Source organism: Otolemur garnettii, unplaced genomic scaffold, assembly GCF_000181295.1.
Source record: "Otolemur garnettii isolate 467f Iridium unplaced genomic scaffold, OtoGar3 scaffold00314, whole genome shotgun sequence".
NCBI lineage: Eukaryota > Metazoa > Chordata > Mammalia > Primates > Galagidae > Otolemur > Otolemur garnettii.
The window spans coordinates 400,895-415,157 of NW_003852709.1; the positions used below are offsets into that span (position 1 = coordinate 400,895).

A 14,263-nucleotide genomic window follows, 5' to 3' on the forward strand; every position below is an offset into this window, starting at 1 on the left:
TGTAGGAGGGTTTATTATGAGTGATGTATCGTGTTTGTCCTTCTAAATACTGCATTATAGAAACTGTGCAAATGTTCACAGGGCATGTCTCATTATACTTTGCATGCAAAAATGGATATTTTAGGCTAACTGCAAATGAACATTAGACAATTTCAACCCATGTGCAATAATTACAGCCATTATAGGTTCTAAGAAAGTAACTTAGATTTAGAGTGTGTCAACTTCCAGCCATTCTTCCCATAAAATTTTTCCTCTAGCTGGAATAGACAGAGCTTTCCGAATAAAGGTTGTCACACTACACAAGCAATAGAGCATTGCTCATCAATTGTCTTTAAGTAGTCATCTTCGATAAAGGCAATTATACCCTGAGCAATGATAATCTTTTTATCTAATAAAGCAGGGTAAGTGAACATTACAATTGAACAACAATTTATAGCATTGGGCGTAATGCGTGAGGTCAGATACAGGGGATGTTTCTAACTCAGGATGACTGAGTGTTCCGCTTGAGCCAAGGAAAATATAGAGCCAAATACACCAGCAGCTTGAATCTTCTGAAAATGAAATCTTCCTGATATTGAGTATGGTGTTTAATAGTTTCATGGTTTTCTACTGGGCAGCACTTTAGCAACAGGTGCATACAATATTATCCTGTTTTATATAATGTAGGGTACCTTGTTCATGATTTAAAAACTGATTACCTTAAGCTTACTATATTCTTCCATAGGCTACAGCACAGAGGAGAGGATTACTGTGTCTACTGAATTGATTTTATCAGTCTGTAAATTGCTATGAATTATTTCCTAGGGGCACAGGATTCTGCACTTAGCATCATTTCTGTTTTACAGAAATAATGTGGATCGGTGCGTGCTGCACCATATACTACTGAAATATTATGAGGCCAGTTTAGTTCTATCGATTATTCATGCATACAGAAAAATTATAAGTTTTTGGAAGCTAATAATATTTTATTTTATTTTGCCTAGCTATCTATGCTGAGTAGTATTCTATTTTTTTAAGACTCTGTCTCTTTCTGAATGAACTTTTGCATTATAGAATTATTATTGCTTACACATTATTTCTTTGATACTCACAACCACTTTGGGAAGGGATATCTTAAATAAATTATTATAATTCATGGTTTTTCAATCTGTCAGTTAAGACTTTCAGAAGTTCATGAATTACCCAATGTTATATGATGAAACCAAAATGAGAGGTTGTCCTCTCTGACGCTCTGTCTCAAACCCTCTATTTCTCATTAGAACATTTTAACAGGGTTGGAAGGTCTTCCCTAGAGTTTAAACTAGAAACTGACATCATGCCTGGGGTTACCGCAAACAGTTTTTTTGGGTTGCCTGTGGCAGCAATAATCGAACACAAATTTGTGTATATGAGAATTTTAGATTTCAGGATTTAGATATTAAGATGTGATTTGATATATATAAGCATTCCCAGCAAATCAGAATATAAGATCATAGAAATAAAAAAAGAAACAACAAAATTTAAACATACTCTGCATTGATCAGCATACATTAATTACATATTATTGTACCAAGAAATAAAATAAAATCATACCCAAACATGGTGGCTTGAAAGATTATTTCTCATACACTTGCAGACATCCAAAGTAAAGTCCAGTACAGGTGGACTGTGTGGACAAGCACTGAAGGGGGCACAGTGGGCATTATTTGTTGTGACCTCTTAGTGTTCCAGGTTGATGAGGGCTGCATTTTAACACATGCTTTCAAGCTTAGCATGGCCTAGAAGGGGCTTAGCCAGAGGATCTCTCGTCTGCATTTAAATGCTGCTTCAGGAATGTGATTTGCAGCATGTCCACCTGTAGAGGATACCCAGAGACAAATGACCTCTAAGCAAGATAATTTACAGCTGAGGGGTGGACGCTTGGGCAACTTGTCCACAGGTGCTTCTTATGGAGAAGGAGCCCGTGCCCTCAGCACGTAGTCATTGTTAAGTGCTCCCCTCACCTGTGTTGTTCTGGCTCAATAAAAGGCTGGTGCGGAGGTTGCTCGGGGTTACCTGGAAAGTAAAGGCTAGCCCCTTCCACAAGCTTGTACTTCTAATCCGCCTCTCACCTGGTTCCTTCCTGCGCTAACCGAGACCAGGGCCATAGGAGCCTGATGGGTCGCGACATCCACCCATAAGTCATTCACCAGAACTAGTTGTACTTAGTTTCAAAACAACGGGAAGAGTGCACTCCTTACTGTGTCTGGAAGGGGCTGGAAGGCACATATCAGTGAACAGTTAGATGCAGGCCAGAGACATGAGATAGGCTATTTCCTTCAGGTTAGTGTTCATCTTTCAGAATATAATAACGAAAACTCGCAGTAAGATAATACACGCATCATCTGAACAGTGAAAGAGACCTTGGCAATTAGTAGAACTAGCCTTCAATACATGCAGAAATTTCTTCTTAAATACTCTCCATGAGTTCTCTTTGAGTATTTCCAGTGAGAAGGTGTTGACTACTTGATCTGGTAGCTGTTATTGCAAAGGATGATTCTACTACTAAAATTTGTTTATGATGGACCAGGCTTAAATCTTTACAAGTGAAGCTTTCACTTATCACCTCTTGAGCACCATATAACATTACAAATGGATTTGACAAAAATTCAGGACACTGGCAGAAGTGGTATGTAAGGAGCTGCAGGCTGCAAAGGGAGCACATGGTCACCAGATCAAACACCTCCTGCAGAGCTGTCATTGGCTCTTAGGACACTGACACCCTATCTTGTTTCTGGATCTCATCAGGCATTCTGCACCTCTCACCTTGTGGTTAATACCGTGGAGATGCAATTGGTTGTCTTACATCCTTTCACTCTTAACAAAAATATCAATCTCGAAGCCACAATTAGATACCACTTTACAACCAGTAAAATGGCTACTATTTAACACCTGTGGCTCAAGTGGCTAAGGCGCCAGCCACATACACCTAAGGTGGTGGGTTCGAATCCAGCCCAGGCCTGCCAAACAACAATGATGGCTGCAACCAAAAACAAAATAGCTAGGTGTTGTGGTGGGTGCCTGTGTTCCCAGCAACTTGGGAGGCAGAGGCAGGAGACTCACTTGAGCCCAGGAGTTGGAGGTTGCTGTGAGCTATGCCACGGCACTCTACCCAGGAGGACAGCTTGAGGCTCTGTCTCAAGAAAAAAAAAGCAAAAAATAACAACTAGTGATGATGATGGGGAAAAATTGAAACCCTGGCAATGGCTGGTGGAAACATAAAATGTGTAATCTCTGTGAAAATCAGCATGCCGCTTCCACAAAAATATTAAACATAGAATTTCTATGTGATCTGGCAATTTCACTTCTGGCTCAATGCATAAAAGAATTGAAAGCAGGGATTCAAAGAGATATTTGTACACTTATTATTCACAGACGTATTTTTGGCAATGGCCAAAAGGTGCTAATAACTGAAATGTTCACTGGGAAATTAATGGATAAACAAAATATGTATATATAAATGTTATTCAGCCTCAAAAAGAATGGAATTCTGACACATGCAACGACATGAATCTTGAAGACTTTTGCTATGTGAAATAAGCAGACACAAAAGGACAAGTATTTAATAATTTAAGTTGTAGGAGGTACCTGAAGTACCTTAAATCCATAGAGACAGAAGTAAAATCATGACTGTCAGGGGTCTGGGGATGGAGTAGGGGGAATTATTAGCATTTCAGCTTGAGGGGATGAAAAGATTCAGAAGTTGGATGGTGAGAAGTGTGGCACAAACATGGGAATGTATTTCATGCTACTGAACTATACACTCAAAACTGGTCGAATATCATTTTAAGGTACCTGTATTTTACTAAATGACAAAGAGAAAAATGCAAGATTGTTTCACCCGGGATGATTTTTTTCAAGATCTTAAAGAAGTTAATAGTTTCCTAGGAGACCTAAACACAGGTGTTTGAGGTATATGTAAAAAACATACAAGTAATGAAAGGTCCAAAATAAGTTAATATAGAAATGAAGATTAAAAAAAAAGAAAAAAGAAATGAAGATCCGATAAAATGAATGGTGTATAATTTTAAGGACATTTGATCATGATTTAGATCAATTGAAATAGATTACCAATTACTGTGTTACCTGCAATATGCAAATAGCTTTCTATCCAGGATTTACTCAAAATATACAAGTATTCCTAAACCATAAACACACACAGAGAGTGACAGCAAGGATGAGTTTTACTTCTCAGATTCTTCACTTGGAGTTCATCAGTCTCAAAATGTCTATTACATGCAGCATAGTAAGATCCAGCGTGAATTTAGTCCCAACTAAGATACTTGTATGTTCCTACAATATTAACACTTGCCCAAATAACATAGCAACAATCAATGCATTATCTGTCTCTCCTGTATTGAAATGAGTCATCATTATTTATCTTCCTTCCCCAAACAGTGCCTTTCTTTGGTGTTTCATTGCTTTAAGAGTTATGAATCCAAGAAATGAAAGACCTGGAATTATCTGTTCACATGGAGAATTGATGTCCCATGGGCCCCCAATTAGCCCTTATCTCTGGTTTTACTTTCAAATTCTTGCTGTGTAGTACACTGCAGTCCGTGCCTAATTCAAGCCTGATTGTTATCAGAAGGAAAGGAAAACTCTCCGTTCCAAAAATATGTGAGTAAGAAGTCACAACGTGAAGAGATACTGCAGAACTGAAACCCACATTCTCCAAAAAAAAAAAAAGATGTAAATAGAAAGTAGTAGTTTAGAGAGGAGTGAGCAGGAGAATGTGGAGTAGAGACACGGAGTGAGGGAGAGGGATCATGGGCAGCCGGCCTCCTGCATTTCTGATAAAGAACTAAGTCTAGAAAAGGAATATTTGAAGCCCTGCATGTCAATTATTAGATAGAGGATGTTTGGAGCTAAGGCTTATTTTGTCCTGGCTTCTTACAAAAGTGATTTTCCTTTATTACCCCTGTTTCATCCATTCTTCATCTTTTATCTTTTCACTTTCTACCTTTTTCTTTACTTTTCTTCCTTTCTAAATTTATTTAATATCATACCAAAAGACATACAAAGATTGAACAGGAATTCTGGTAAGGAAAGGGAAAGAGATTTTGGAAAGAACTGATGTAAGGAAACCACCAAGTGGATGCACTCAGGATTTAGCAAAAATGGGAAGACCTTACAACCCCAGGCCTGATGAGAAAAGGGAAAGTAATGGAGCTCCTGAATGTTTGGTAGCTGGGAACATGGAAGAGTGACTGCCCCATCTGAAATATAGTTATGGACCAGCACAGCTACACCCCAAACCATGGCAACAACATATTTGGTTTGTGGGGAAAAGAAATATTTCTACCTTTCTCTTCTCCCACACTCTGATCCTGCAGATACACCCCTCTGGCCAGATCCTATAAGAGACTGGAAATTAGGAAGCCTGGGAATGGAGCCAGTGAGGGTCAGAGTCTCCTTATGGAAAGCACAGGGCAGTGTAGTAAAGAGTTGAGACTAAATGTGTGAGAGGCTGGTGGCTGAAAAGAAGCAAACAAGATTAGTAATCCTAGGGATTTAGAACAGGGCTAGCAGAGGTTTTCTGCAAATGGCCAGAGAGTAAAATATTTTAGGCTTTATAGACTATACAACCTGGTTAGACTACTCGACTATGCTTCTCTGTAAAGAACACAGTTATAGATACTACAAAATGAATAGATGTGGCTGAGTATCAATACAGTGTCATTTAAAAAAGCGTTCAGCTGAGGGAGTTGGCCCAGGTTTAGGGCACAGGCTTAGGAACCAGATAGTAAGTTTTAAATTTTCCTTCTTACATACATAGCTCTAATTGCGTTTTAAAACCAAATATCAATTTTTCTCCTTCTGACTAAAGAGGTCAGTTTCAGCGCTCGTCCTACCCAGGAATAGCTAAGTGGTTAGTCCACAAAATAGAATAGAGGAGAAATGATGTGTGCAACTTACAGGTTGTTTTCTTATTTTCTTACAAGGAAAATATGTAGCCTCTACTTCTTTTTCCTGTTTCCAGTTTGGGGTTTTGTTTTTTGTTTGTTTGTTTGTTTGTTTGTTTGTTTTAATATTGACCCAGAGAATATGATGGTGGCCATGTGAGGAAAAAGGAACATTCTGTAACAAGAGGTAAAAAGTAGCTGTGTCGTCACTAGTACCATGGAAGCACTTTGCTAACCTTTGGTTGGATATTCTGATTTTGAGGAAGGTGCATAATCTAGTCTCTCTTTTCAGCCACTTTCAAATTACAAATTTTGATTTAGCAATTGAGCTTATGTAATTTGAGTGGTCTCTGAGACTTAGTTTACTTTCCTCTAAGATGAAAATATTATAGTTATGTAAGCTTATTGGCAAGGCTAAGTAACCTTGTCAAATCAAGTGGAACATAAGAGACATTCAGAATATTCAAGAAATGCGATGTTAATAGGAACTCATTATGATGTTAGGCACTCTGGGGAGTAAAAATTCAATATTGGAGACAATATAAGCTAATTTTGAATATGAATTCATTATTTTTTCCATTCTTTTGCTCTCAACAGTAGATCCTTATAAGATATCTAGAATTTAGACAGGAGGATATATATTGAAAATTACAACTAACCTGTATATTTTACTAAATATCCTTCCTTTTTTTTAAGATGGGGTCCTGGAAAGCATGTTATAGAAGTGAGTATCACAAATCAAGTAATACTCTACTAGAGAAGCAATTGTGAGTGTTTAATCGCTGCCAAGGATAGAGAATCAAATAAGACATAGATGGAATTACTACCTTTCTTTCTTTCTTTTTTTTTTTTTTAAGATTTCTTTATTAAATGATAGCTGTGCACATTAATGCAATCACGGGGTACAGTGTGGTATTTTCATACACATTTTGAAATACTCTCATCAAACTGGTCAACGTAGCCTTCATGTCATTTTCTCAATTACTGAGTTAAGACATTCATACTCTGCTTTTAGAAAGATTCACTTGTACCCTTGTAGGATAAACCATAGAAGTGACCCCACCAATCACCCTGGGGTGATTGGAGAAGTCTTAAACACATATACAAGTAATTATTCAGCCAAAGCTTAGTCTACTTCTCCCATGTGTGATGTCGTCATCTCCTTCAAGAGGTGGCACTTTTCTGTTACAGCAGCGTTGGTATCATCAGCAGTAGGGCAGTTTTCATCAATACCCAGACCAAGTTTGATCATCCTGTAGATCCTGTTAGCTTGTGTCTAGGGATCTTCCAGCCTGAAGCCAGAAGACCGCACTGCAGTTTCATAAAGCAAGATGACCGGATCTTTCACTGACTTGTCGTTATTTTCAGCCTCTGCCTTTTGCCTTAAGGTCTCAATAGTGGAATGGTCAGGATTTATCTCCAAGTGTTTCTTTGCTGCCATGTAACCCACTGCTGAGTTATCTCTCAGGGCTTGAGTTTTCATGATTCTTTCCAAGTTTGCTGTCCAGCCCTATGTGCTTGTGACAATACAGCAAAGGGATGTCACCAATCAGTTTGACACAATCACCTTTTCTACTTTTTTATCCCAAGATATCTTTCATGATTTTGTAGAGGGTTTCAAACTATGTTTTTTTTTTTTTTTTCTCTTCCTGTTTCTTTTTGTCCTTTCATCTTCTGGAAGTTCCAAGCCTTCTTTGGTGACAAAGAGATCTTTCTGAGAGAGTTCATTTCAAACTCATCAGATGCTTTTGGACAAATCAGATATGAAAATTTGACAGATTCCAGTAAACTAGACTCTGGGAAAGAGCTGGTACATTAATCTCACAAACACAAAGAAGATTGAGTCTTTTCTATTATGGATATTGGGTTTGGAATAACCAAAGCTGACTTGATCAATAACCTTTACTATTATCAACTCTGGAAGCAAAGCATTCTTGGGAGCTATGTAGGCTGGTGCAGATATATCTATGATTGGCCAGTTTGGTTTTGGCTTTTATTCTGCATATTTGGTTGGTGAGAAAGTAACGGTGATCACCAAACATAACGATGATGAGCAGTATGCCTGGGAGTCATTGGCAGGAGGATCATTCACAGTTAGGACTCACAGTTAGGACTGGTGAACCTATGGGTCATGGAACAAAGGTTATTCTCCATCTTAAAGAAGACCAAACTGAGTACTTGGAGGAAAGAAGAAGACAGGAGATTGTGAAAAAACATTCTCTGTTCATTGGCTATCCCATTACTCTCTTTGTGGAGAAGGAACATGATAAGGAAGTCAGTGACAATGAGGCTGATGAAAAGGAAGACGAGGAGGAGGAGAAAGAAAAGGAAGAAAAGGAGTCTGATGACAAACTTGAAATAAAAGATGTTGGTTCTGATGAAAAAGAACAAGAGAAGAAAGATGGTGACAAGAAGATTAAGGAAATGTACATTGATCATGAACAGCTCAACAAAACAAAGCTTGTTTGGACCAGAAATCCCAATGGTATAACTCATAAGAAGTATGGAGAGTTCTATAAGAGCTTAACAAATGCCTGGGAAAATCCCTTGGCAATGAAGCACTTTTCAGTTGAAGGACAGTTGGAATTCAGAGCTCTTCTTTTTGTTCCCAAATGTGCTCCTTTTGACTTATTCAAAAACAGAAAGAAAAAGAACAACATTAATTTTTATGTATGCAGAGGGGGTTTTTTGCAGTTTTTGGCTAGGACTGGGTTCGAACCTGCCACCTCCAACATATGGGGCCAGTGCTACTCCTTTGAGCCATAAGCATGGCCCTAAATACAGAGTTTTTATTATGTATAACTGTGAGGAGTTAATCCCTGAATATTTGAATTTCATTAGAGGAATGGTGGACTCTGAGGATCTCCCTCTAAATATTTCTCATGAGATGTTGCAAAAAGCAAAATTTTGAAAGTTATCAGGAAGAATTTGATCAAAAATCCCTTTTTTTTTTTTTTAAAGGGTCTCAGTATGTCACTGTTGGTAGAGTCCCATGGCATCATAGCTTACAGCAACCTCTAACTCTTGGGCTTAAGCAATTCTCTTGTCTCAGCCTCCCAAGTAGCTGAGACTATAGGTGCCCACCACAGTGGTCAAAAATCCTTAGAGCTCTTCACTGAACTGGGAGAAGAGAAGGAGAACTACAGAAAGTTTTATGAGAAATTCTCTAAAAACATAAAGCTTAGAATCCATTAGAAGAAGCTTTTGAACTGTTGCAATACTATACTTCTGTTTCTGGTGTGAGATGGTTTCTCTCAAGGACTACTGCACCAGAACAAAAGAAAACCAGAAGCATGTCTGCTATGTCACAGGTGAGACCAAGGACCAGGTAGCTAACTCAGCCTTCATGGAACATCTTTGGAAGCATGGCTTAAAAGTGATATATATGATCAAGTTGATTGGTGACCACTATCCAACAGCTGAAAGAATTTGAGGGGAAAACTTCAGTGTCAGTCACCAAAGAAGGATTATTTCCCTTTTAAAGTAAGAAAGAAATTATTTTTAAAAATGACTTTACAAATCAAGATATAGGCAGAGAAGTAATTAAGGCGCTCCCTCCACAGGTTGGTGAGGAAATTTTCTCTTCAAAGTCCTGGGGAGAATTTTCAAGCCATTTCTTTTTTCAGTGGTTTAAACGATGCACATTTATTTTTGTTTTTGTTTTTATGAAATAATAACTGTGTACATTGATGCATTTATGGGCTTCAGTGTGCTGATTTGATACACAATGCGAAATGCTTACATTGAACTGATTAACACATCCATCACCTTGCTTACTTATTTATTGTGGTGTTACTTTAGTAATCTCCGAACCATTTCTAACTAGTATCTTGCCTAAATCTACCCCCTCTATATTGGTATGGTATGGAATAGTCTAAATAAACTTCAGAATAGCACATTTAAATAGAGTTAAAACCCATTTATTACTTCTCATAACTTGTAAAATAAAATCAAAACTGTTTTGGTATTTTACCTAAGTGTACTATCACTACTTCAGATTCATCTTATTATACCCCCTTCCTTACTACAACTACTTGCACGGCCTGATTATGCAAACATATGCAGTCCTCCAAATTTTCCTTGCTTTTCATGTCTCCCAGCCATTGGTAATATGTGTATCTCAGCACGTCGTTACACCTTTCACTTCAGCATGCTGCCCATGGAACTCTTCTAGCAAAAAATTAGACTGGCATCTAAGTCAAAGTATAGCTGGTTCAGTTTAAGTGAAGCCATTTTTGATAAATGGCAGGGATCTGGTGGCCAGGTTCCACAGATAGTTAAATCTAAGACTTGACGATTTGCATGTGGGAGTTTTATTTGGAGCACTTTCAGGAACATCTGTAAATAGAAAAGCAGAATTGAGCAGAAAGATGAAATGAACTGTGATGAGACTGCACAGGAAACAAAATTTTACAAAATATTAATCAAAATTGTAATAAAATGGTCACTTTTAATAAAGTAAGAGGTCAATTTCCAGTTAACTTTGGCATGTGATGTCAATCATATTTTTCTAGACCTGGTTAAATATTCACTTCTATCATTGAGGCACTCTATATAAATTAAAATAAACATTGGACTGGGTGACGGGGGATATATGTCTAGTCTGGGGCTGCCATTGACTCAAGTAGGAGATATAGAGTAATATATTTTCTCTCTTTAAACTTCAATCTCCTTGCTAGTTAAATGATAGGAGAATTGCTATCTCAATTCCTGGGCCTTGAAATGTTCATTCTAATATGTATCTTGATGCTCTTCTCCATTTATTAATTATTAAGGTGTTTGTAACCTACCTTACATGTCAGTTCTTTTATGCTTACAGAGGTTGACAGGTGTTAGATGTGAGAATACAGCTGAGGCATTCTGAGAGTGCGCCTTCCACACTGCCCCTTGAGTAAGATGAGGAAATTGCGGATATTTTGTGACGGTGAAGAGGACATAGGAAATTTATCATTTTTTTAATAAATGAGTGTCTTGGTTAACCAATAATATAACAAATAACAATAAGTCAGGACCCTGCTTTCTACTTCGTTTTAGTCTCCATAGTATGGAGGTAATCAAATCTTAGTGAAGTGTGCAGCTACTTCATAATATTAAGTACCATTAAAGATCATTCTAATAGAGGAGCAGAGGTTGAACCCTTAATGAAATAAAATTGATTTTTTTAACAAACACATACTGCCTATCTGTAATATGTCAGAACACTGTTACTATCATATCCTTTGTCTTCTATACAACAGTTGGAAATACTTTTACAAGGGTGTTTAGGATATTTCCAAACCTAGTTTTATAGGACGTAAGTAAGCCAATGAAAATTGTATTTGGCACCACTTATTACTATTATTTTTGTGGGAGCTTGGTCGGCAGGGTTTTCAGGAACAGACGGCAATCTTAACTTTGAAATCTTTCAATCTTTTATAAGCAAATGATATATTTATTAATTTATTTCAACAAGGTACATTTGCTGTTATCAACTTGTATTTTTCTGATTACGATATCTAGACAGTAAAATTCTAATATGAAATTACCTTTGAAGGGCACAGCTGAGTGCTGTGGTAGAAACTGTACTCAGAAACCGGGGCAGTGATTCAATTCAGCTGCAGAAAAATCCCAGAGTAAGACTCTGTGTCCTTGTCTTCTTCCCAAGCTTGTTTTATATTCATTATAACATGTAGAACTAAACGGTGCTTATTTCAACAAAACTTGGTGAGGCAAGTTCAATTTTCAGTACAATATGTGTCAATTTGAAGATTAAAGGAGAAATTCAACGTATTCTGAAAAAGCATTGTGCAGCCTGTCAAATGAAGATTCACTTAAATTCCAAGTGACCCCTTGGATTCTGAACTTGCCAATCCACATGATGCCAAGATTAAATTTTATGAAGAGTTCAATTTAAATATTACATGAATGCAACATTAAGTTTAACATTTTTAATCATTAATAGTTCTAAGCAGAATGATTTGGTTACCTTTCATAGTTACTATATTAGCAAAGTGAATTTATACCTCATTTGCTTTGCTACTGAATCCAACACAAAAATTAAACATATACATGCAAATCAAAACAATTGCTCTCTTCAAGCGGCATGTAATTTCTAGGAATTTTAAAATATAGTACAAAGCAAAAGGACAACTTCGTATTTATTAGACTTATTTGACAATCTATGACCCATTTTCCTCTGAGTCCATCCTAAATAGTCTCTTTTTTGTGAGTGTCAACCTCTCTCCACAGTAGTCTATAGACTTTATATGTGTACCATACCATATAGTAGCCATTAGCCATATCTGGCTATTTACACTTAAATAGATTAAAATTAGATAATAATAAATGATACTAGGTACATTACAAGTACTTGGTAGCCACATGTGACTAGTAGGTGAACAGTTTCCATCATTGCTGCAGTGAAAAAAGCTTGACTTCTTAGAAATATAACTTAAGAATTTACATTTTCAGATCCTCAAAACTTATCGAATAATCTCACCTGTTATATTCTTTATATTTCCAGTTATAACACAGCTTAATTGATGCATTCCTATGGGGGACAAAGTCTAAATCAGCCCCAAAGATCCCAGCCTCTCATGTTGCTTGTCTAGCAAATTGCTTCTAATTAATACGTTCTAGCAAAGGTGAGGGGATGTTACTGCCATGATTAGGCTACAAGGGATTGCAACTTCTGTCTTGATAACAGAGTCTCTCCCTCACTGGCTTTGTTGAAGCAAGCTGCCATATGGAGAGGGCCATCTGGCAAGAAACTGAGGACAGGCTCCAGTCAACAAGTGACAAGGAACTGAGGACCCTCTTCTAAGAACTCATAAGGAGCTGAAACTTGTCAACAGCCGTGCAAACTTGGAAGCAGATCCTTTCCCACTTAAATCATCAAATGAGATCTCAGACCTAAGCAATGCCTTGATTACAGTCTAATGGAGGCCTTGAAGCAGAGGACCCAGGTTAGAGGCACGTGGATCCCTGACCCACAGAAACTATAAGATAATAAAGGTGTGTTGTTTTAAGCCACTAAGTTTATGGCAACTTGTTATTCATCAACAGTAACTAATCTAATTAAAGTAAGTTAAAAAATATATATATATATTTTCACTTCTACTTTACAGAGCAGAAAATCGAGTTTCAGAAAAATTATTTAAATTATCCAAGATGTGAAAAATGGGCTCATGATTGGATTCAGGCTCATTTTCAATATTATTTCCCACTCCTGCCAGTTAGACAATGCCTTATATTGGACTTGAGTATTTAGAAAAAATGGAACTGTATGTTTTACCTTTCTTATTGCAGAAAACATGTTTTATCTGCTTTATCTAAAAAATAAATGTGAATTGATTTGAATATCTGACCTTGGCTTTAAATCAGTTCATCAGAGACATTTATTTCAATGTCCAGTCTCAGAGATTAAATATTCATGCAAACATAACGGCAAGATTAGAGCCCTGAATCTTCACACTTCATTCTTTCACCTCAATACCAGAGGCAGATATCTTCATTACAGAGGATTTAGGATCATTGGAAATAAATCCAGATCATGCACTAACACAAAAGTGGTCATAGAAAAGTCTGCAAAGTTCACAATACAGCCCCGATTTTATAATTGCGCAGGTTAGAAAGAGGAATACAAGATGGTTATCATTTTGTGCTTCTGCTTTATAAGAAATTAGGCTCTGGCTAAGAGATAGAGGGGGAAAATTGTTCATAAATCAAAGCTGGATAATTTACATTGAATAATATAACTTTCCACCTACCTCACCTAGTTCAGTCATTAGTTTGATTCAGCGGCTGGGTAGTAACCTGGAGAGTGAACTGAGTGATAGTGTGGGTACATCACACTCTAACGATGGGGGTCAAAACCCAATACTGAGCAAATTTACTTTTCTCCTAGAGAGTCTATTAACATTGATGTGGCTTGCAACACAGTGCCTAATCGGGAAAAATACCGGTGATTGTCTGAGAACTATTATATTCTTCATAGTTTCGGTTTTCACACCATTAATTTATGTGATCAGAATGTGGTCAAAAGTTAGTGATCATATTTTTAGCTTTCAAATCACTACCCTCCTACTGGCATCCTGTTTTAATCTACTCTGCCTATAAAAGTAGGATATGTTACCTCATCTCTTCATCCTTACTTTTAAGTAAAGAAATATAAGGCTCCTTGAATTTTCATAGTGCAACCAGAAGCCATTTATAATTACTGCCACTTGCTTGTTTCTTTTGTTAAAGTGCTTGTTCATTGGTTCACCAAAGCCCATTCCTTTGTTAAACTTTCTATAACGATGGTGATACTTGATTTGGGATATGAAATGCTTAAGAATCAATTAAGGATATGAAGGGGG

The 14,263-nt window shown here is 37.2% G+C and overlaps 1 pseudogene; it reads left to right on the forward strand.

Annotated features, from left to right (window-relative positions):
* Positions 1 to 447: 447 nt before the first annotated feature.
* On the forward strand, positions 448 to 9,406 carry LOC100951431 (annotated as a pseudogene).
* The last annotated feature ends 4,857 nt before the right edge of the window (positions 9,407 to 14,263 follow it).